Raw genomic sequence first — 8210 nt, forward strand, 5'->3', positions numbered from 1 at the left:
TACACACAGTCAATGTCATTAGAACATTTTTTCCTTGAGGGAAAGAGCTAAGCAGAGAGACTGGTGTTCCAATGTTCTGAAAAGTTCACTGAGTTATTTTCCCTCTGCAGGGGCAAAGGTGCTGAAATAACTTTAATTTCCCAATGGTGTTTTCAAGTTCATTTGAACATAAATATTGCTGTTTGCCTCTTTCTTTCTTTCTTTCTTTCTTCATTTCTTTCTTTCTTCTTTCTTTCTTTCTCTTTCTTTCTTTCTTTCTTTCTTTCTTTCTTCATTTCTTTCTTTCTTCTTTCTTTCTTTCTCTTTCTTTCTTTCTTTCTTTCTTTCTTTCTTTCTTTCTTTCTTTCTTTCTTTCTTTCTTTCTTTCTTTCTTTCCTTCTTTCTTTCTTTCTTTCTTTCTTTCTTTCTTTCTTTCTTTCTTTCTTTCTTTCTTTCTTTCTTTTCTTTCTTAATGCATGGTAGATCTAAATTCTGTACAAGCTGGAAATTCTGCTTTTTCTAATGTGCAAAATTAACTGTTTGAAACTCATTATTACATGGCCTTAGTTTTGGTAGTGTTCCTGAAGAACACACAAAAATAATATGGAGCACTCTTCTGACCATGAGATCTTCAAAAATGGCCAAAAACTTCTCCTATGAAGGAGAACTGCTCATCCACAAATGAAACTTCAGGCTACAGAGAAGGGTAATCCTAATTCTCTTGATTATATGTTTGAATGTGCTCTAAACAAGTCTCTTTCTTCAGCTGTATGTAGAAATAAAAAGATTTTTAGCGACAACAATCTCAAAACAAACAAACAAACAAAACCACTTTCCAAAAATTCTCATTTGTTGCAAAGATTATTTCCAGTTTACTTCCAATTCAATTTATATTCAATTTATTTCCAATGCTTAATTCAACTCTGGAAGGCAACTTCCCTGCCTGTAAGCAAGGATGTTGTTGTGTACTGGTCATTTTGGTGGGGAGAGAGGAGGGTTGATACTGTGAAGCAGGGATACCATGTGAAACTGATGTCCTGCATCATTACTGTGAAAATTTACTCCCAGCAAGCTACGCAAGAAATTCAATAAAGATACAGATAGGTTTACACTAAAAATCTGTGGAATAAAGAAATAACTTATTCTTCTGTCAATCAAGTTCTTCCCAGTAAATGCTCCTCTTGACTGACTGAAAGAAAAAAGGGAACATGTTACCACGGCCTTCAAATCCCTGTTGCTTAGCTAAAGCATAGTACAGAGTAGAGAGGACAGTGTTTGTGTGTTGTAAGATTATGGAAACGGTGTACAGTGGAAGGCTGGATGTTAACTGGATGAGTGAGTAGACTGAACAATAAAGCATTGGTGTATGACGGTAGAACACAACGCTGAAGGGGTATCATATCACATGGGCTTCTCTAGACTGGAAAGGCATTGTAGGTTAGATAAAGTCAAACAGACAATGTTCTTTGCTTATTGTAGCCTCAGAGGGAAGCTGCTGTTTGAAGAGATTTTTCTGAAATACTCACAACCCGAGTTATTGATTAATGCTAGGTATTCACCTCTTCAGATAAAAGCCCAATTTGTTTTGCCTAATAGTAAGGAGAAATTAAATAAAAAGCCATTTTACCCAAATCTGGATAAATAAATATTTTTTAAACTAAAATAATAATGTTCCTATGCCAAAATTTTCCTTGTTCTTTTGAGCATTATGGCCAGCCAAGGATCACCGTCAATAAGACGACTATCCCTATTTAGATCAACTGGCAAACATAAAACCCATCTGTGTGTTGTTTAACAGGTGCCATTTTAGATCCATGGGGAGCAAAGCAAGCTTTGTACAGATGGACAGTTATTCATTGGACCCTTGCTAGCGGTAGAATATTTATTCAGCCACTGCCTGCTTACAAGCTCAATATGTGAAAGAGACAGTGAAAAATGTTTCTGGTGGAATATATTTTGAGAGGCAAATAGGAGGATAAATAAGAGGAAATTCCACTAAAAATAGTTGTCTTACATTCACCATTTTGATCAAGAAATGCAAGTTCTGGTGAGTGTTCTGGGAGTCACTTGCTGCTACCCAAAGGCTTTATTTAATACCAGAAATACTATTAAACAGTATACTTTTAACGGAAAGGAAGGGAGTTCCTTCTTCTGGCAGCAGTTGTATAAATTGGAATGGAAACAGGCAACTTCCATCCACTGTGCCAGGTAGTGAAGGATCCTTTTCTCCACTTAAGTTATCACTTCTTTTTTTTTCTTTTTTTAATTTTACAGACAGTCTACAGAACTGAGAGAAAGCTATATGAAAGTTTTCATTTATATAAATAATAAAAAATATATGAAGGAAATTTCCAAAATGTATTCTTCTAGGTCTAGCAAAAAACCAGTTTGCCAGGCTGACTTGCAGAAAAGAGGAATGCCCTTTGCTGTGGAAAATGCTGCAGAAATCCTGAGAGTTACTGTGAGTATTCTGTGCATGCACTAAAGCAATCCTCTTGTCTGCAGACTCACAGAAATGACTGAGTGACTAATGTAGTTTGCAATAGCAGTCTGCTATCTATGAGTTTTTATGGCCATACATACATTTTATGCTGCTTAATCTTAGTAAAGGCATCTCCATGTAAGTGACAGTAAGTCTCCAGTACGGCAAGGCAAGCAGTAAGACCTTGGATTAAGACAGCTGAACCTGAAGCTGTTATTAGCACTACCTGCAGTTGGGTGAATAGTGATTCAACCAGTAAGAAACAGTCATTGTGGTTTGGATGTTAAATATAACACCCTTGATGCTAAACAACGTATAGACTCACAAAACCTAACATCATTTGTTGCAAGATACACTTGCAGACCTGCTAACTCTCAAGCACTGTGTTGAGCTTCCTGACCATGGCCACTACTTCTTCTTCCACCACAGCTTCTAACTCAGGTAAAAAAAAGGAGTGCAAATGCCTTATATATTTGATATTAAAAACTGGCTTATGAGACCTTGGCAACATAACAAGGTATTTATGTTGTCTATTATTGCTTTCAAGCCATAATTGCTTGCATAATTGTCATAATTGCTTCAGGTTGACTAAATTTTGAGATGTGGTGAAAAAAAACCATGATGACAGCAATTAAACTTTAAAAAAAGCCAATTGCACTGGACAAAAATACCATTTCTGTTACTACTATCACTAAAGTCTAAATTTTACCAAAGAAGGAAAAAATCAAGTTCTTAGATAAAACAAGAAGACGAACACTTTCCAATTTTATACTCTTTCTCTAGAATCATAGAATGGTTGAGTTGGAAGAAACCTTTAAAGATCATCTAATCCAAAGCCCTGCCAGGGGCAGGGACATCTTTCACTAGATTCAATTCTTTAAAGGTCTATTCAACCTGACCTTGAACATTTGCAAGCATGGAGCATCCACAGCTTCTATGGTTGGCCTGCTCCAGCATCTCACCACACTCTCAGAAAATATTTCTTCCTTATGTCCAATCTAAATCTAACCTCTTTAAACTGTTGCCCCTTGTCATATCACTACATGCCTTGGTAAAAATTCTCTGTCCACCTTTCTTATAAGCCCCCTTTATATACTGAAAGACCACAATAAGGTCTTCCCAGAGCCCTCTCTTCAGATAGGGCAAACTCAGCTCTTTCAGCCTTTCTGCACAGCCATCTGAGCACTTCCATGGCCCTTCTCTGGACCCTCTCCAGAAGGTCAATGCTGCTCCAGTGCTGAGGACCCTGGAGATGGATGCAGGTAAAGTCTCATTAGAGCAGAGTAGAGCAGGAGAATCACCTCCCTAGACCTGTTTGCCACCTTCTGATGGAGCTTAGGATGCAATTGGCTTTCTGCGCTGTAAGTGCACATTGTCAGCTCATGTCCAATTTTTCTCAGAACTTTTTTTTGTGCAAAAATAGGATCCTGATGATTTGGAAAAGAAATATTCTGTATCTACATCAAGCTGGACACAGTTTATAGGGATAGGTAAAGAAAGAGTAAAGAAAAAACCAAATAAACCCAAAAACCCACTTTCTGGCTGCTTAAAAAAAAAGGTAGGAAAAAATGGTAGCGTATAGTTCCTCATTTAACTTAAAAGAGGTGTTTAGGAAGAGCAAAATATTCATTCTCAAAAGAAAAAATTCAGGACTGAGTTTTGAAAGTGTTCAAGAAAACAGTTCTCACTATGTCATGAAGAGTAGCTTATACTAAAGTCATCATCCAGTCCAGTCACTGGTGTGCATGGAGGGAGTAGACTTTTAGCAGGATGAGCAAATTTTGCCTATGCTTTATTCCAGAGTTTTGAAGAAGACCTTGGTAAGAATTATAGCTGTTTATGTAGGTGGAGCTGTTAAGAAAAGAATGTGAATCAGGTTTTCTTATAGGCCAGCAACTCAGAGCAAGAAGTGGAAAATCAGGTGCAACCAGAGGCATTCGTATTACATTTTAGCAAATTTCTCAAAGTGTCTATAAAGGCCTGGGCTGTTGCTATCATGCTTCTAAAATGAGCCCAGTGGGCTTTTTTAAAACATATGCATTCACTGGTCAGAGACAGAGAGGGGAAAGTTTAACAGCACTAAATCAACACTGTAGCTACAACAGTTGAGTTTTGATGGTGTTAGTCATTACTTTTACTTACATGCTTCTCTATGGCATTCTGATCTGCCAAGGATCATACCTACAATGTAGATAAAAGGTAAAGATAAATATACAAAAAGTATATTTTCAGGTAGTTCTGTCTTCCTTAATAGAAGGAAGATTGTTGTTTCAGATCAGCAACAGCATCAGCACCAGGTAGCTTGGCTGTGCTCTCACCTTGCTTTTAGTGGCTGCCTCCCCTACTCAGTTCTTCTCTTGTGTCCTAGTGAATATCATCCATGCAATCCTTTTTCTTTGCTGTTTGACAGTCAGACATATCTCTCTGTGCATGCGCTGGGGGAGGTCCTTCTCCTGCTCCCCCTCCTGGAAAGTGTGAGAGAGCCTTGATCTGCTAAATGTTGCTCTTAACTTCTTTTTTCCAGGGCCTACTCCACTTTCTTTTCCTTTGGAGAGTGTATGGAGTCTTTCTCAATATGTTCTATTGTATTTTATATCTAAGTTCACTTCTTGTATTATGAATTCATTTGTTTTCTTTGGGTTTGCTAAGTGCAGCTAGTCTATGCATGGCTCATTAAGTTACTTCTAAACAGTCACAGCCAAATCTCAGCCAGAAGCCACTCTTGAAGTGGTGGTTTTTTTGCTTGTTCTCTCTGCTCAAGGAAAGTAATTGAGTCTGTATAATTCATGTTTTAAGTTCATCCAATAAAAAAAGAGATTCTTCAACCTGTTTTTTTTATTCCCCAAGTGTGAAAATTAGATTTATCAGTTATTAACTTGTTTATTTTTTTAAGGTATCTAGCTTTGTGTCACTGTTGATTTCACTATTTGCAAACTGGCTTTGTCATTTTATTGATAGCACTTGAGTGAAGAGCTCTCTGATAATATATGCAAACTCACAGCTCTCAACAAGCTTTACAGCTCCGTTAATGAGGGGATTAACAAGAGCACTGCAATGTATTTAACCTGCGGCACTAGCTCTGTTTCAATAAGATTTCAACAGGCTATTAAATGGAGTGGGGGCTCAATTAACCCAGACAAAGGCCACTCTACAGAACATGGCAGGGAGGACCACAGTTAGCATCTGCCTAAGCAGCTTGTTCCGAGCTGGAAATAAAGAGGGTGACATGTTCTCGCCCCGAGCTATGATATAACTGAAATGGTGATTCTAGTTCATCTGCGCTGACTGAATAGGTGGCGGCATTGAAACCCACCACTATCTCACCATATGACAGTCTGTAAAATCAGAGTGCACTCAACGGTCACCAGGAGCCTCCTGCCTGGTAGGACCAAGGTATTGTTCTGGTAGAGGTCGGTGGGAGCTTCCACTAGCACGAGGATGCAGTGCCGGCATGGTGTTACGTTTGGACAGTCAGGGAACATCACGTCAGTAGATGTTTCAGGGAATGTTTTAACAATCCCCTGCTGGAGAAGGATTCGGCATAGAGGTGTTACTGGTCTTTGTGTAATCTGATATTTCATTGGAGGTTAAAATAGGAACAGAAAAATGACACTTAAGTAGGGTGGGAGAGAAACAAAATTTTTTAAAAATTCAAATTGTACTACAGCAGCATACCTGCACTTCTCAGTTCTTTTTTAAATTTTGGGCGTTTTAAAAGGTGCTACTCATGGTTAAACTTTAGTGGTTAAAGATCTAACTCTTCTCTTGTTTTTGGGATGAGAAGAAACGATCTTGCTATTACCTAGGAAAGACTATCTGCAGAAGTTAGCTAGTTTGTGAATACTGGCTATTATTTTATTTGGTAAGTCTAGGTTCAGGTTTCTCAGTAGACATTGTTACAGACCACATGTCTTTATCAAGAAACGGTCACTGATGAAAGAATAGCATTAAGGTAGCGTTATGTGTCCTGGTGTAAGAATCTAGAGGCCGTGTTGTAATCATTTGTAAGATAATTGAAAATAATAGAAAACAGCTTTTATTTTTTCTATTTGAAAACGTAGAAAATAATGAAAATTTCTAGCTAACAACCAATCAAAACCACAAGAATAATAATATCTACTGAAGAATATGTTAGAAAGACAAAAAACCAGATAGGTGATATGCATTCATAACTAGATTAATTGTAAATTCTTTCAGAAAACACACCTTTTTTTTTTAACATGTAATGATCTGTAGCACAACTACAGGGTGAGATGGTTTTCTATTAGCTTCCTCTTTTCCTTGAGGAATGCTACATGTTCATTAGAAAAACGTGCTCATGAATGTATACCAAGCAGCAAGCCTTTTAAGGGCACATGCCATCATCTGGTGACATGGGCCAATAAATAAACTTGCATTTTTAGAAGAATAGATGAAGGAGTAAGGTCTACCAAAATAATTTGGAAAAACTGTATGGGCTCTGTAGAGTGCGTAAATGAGTGTCAAGCCCATGGCTTACCTGAGAATAAATGTATAAAAACCATTTATCTACCTTGTGTATAGTGATAAGCATGCATACTGCTTTTTCCCATGACCATTTATTCTAGTGCTCTGCACATTTGTTTTCATGTGAAATTCAAGGCCAAAGAAACATAAGAATCCTTCACTTTTATGCAAGTTGCTTCCAGGTTTATGACTCTTGTGAAGTCTTAGATCTCAAGTCTTCCAAGACAGAAAACATCTGCATTTCTAATGCAGAAAACAAACAAAAGACAACTTTTTGTATCCCCTCCAGAGATAATTAAGAGACACAAAAGGGCAGAAACCCAATTATTTTTGCTTTGAGGTCAACTTTAAGTATTTCTGATTATCATAGTACAGACACGTGCTGCTAATTTTACATTTTTATATAGAGGGCAATTTTCTTTCCTTGGATCTGTATGTTATTATGGTTTGAGGATAAAATACGTGATTTACCATAGCAAAGTATTGACTTCCAGCAGAGAAAAATAAAAGGAAGTTATTAAACGGACACTGGTGTTCTGTTGGGATGTATTTGCTTTACCTTTTTAAGTTTAACCTGAGGGTTATAGGGCATTATCACCTCTAATCACAACTAACTCAACATGCCTCATTGGTAGAATACATACATTACAGAAAGTTCTAGATGCAAAGTTGTTGTATTTTAAAAGAGGGGAGAAAATTGGAACAAATTATGTTGTCAAATAATTAGGAAGTGCATTATGCCTTCAGCAAGCATGTTGTGTAGTTTCTGTAGACTTGTGTGTACCTTCCTAAAGTTTATTTTGATTCCATGAGCGTTTGGCACAGAGAGGTCCCTGGTGTGCTGGGAATGTTACAAGCATATAGAAATTAGGACACAGGTTGAGCATAGAGGATGGTGGGAAAGGTGGTCTAAGCCAAAAGGGCGATTTTTGATCTCCTTTTCCTATCCAATGTATTCTCCCCCATAGTGACAGTAGCAGTTGCAATTTGGGAACACCATGCTATACTGGCTACTCTCTGCAGTCATTTCCTCAGAACTTCCCCAGCATCCACAACTGCTTCATTAAAGATGTTAGGGAATGCATCCCTGCCTATTTATTTCAGTGTCTGCTCATGGATTTGTTGTCCGTGAATTCTCTAGACCTCTTCGAACTTCTTGATATCTTCTGTATATAATTGCCTGTGGCAATAGAGTCCAGAGATTCATTCCTGTTGTTTAAAACCAAACTACTTAAAAAATAATTTCTAGGTGGGTCTCCTGTTT

The sequence above is a fragment of the Manacus candei genome, unplaced genomic scaffold (genome assembly GCF_025592945.1).
Source record: "Manacus candei isolate 608988 ecotype Guabito, Panama unplaced genomic scaffold, ASM2559294v1 h1tg000026l, whole genome shotgun sequence".
Taxonomy (NCBI): Eukaryota; Metazoa; Chordata; class Aves; order Passeriformes; family Pipridae; genus Manacus; species Manacus candei.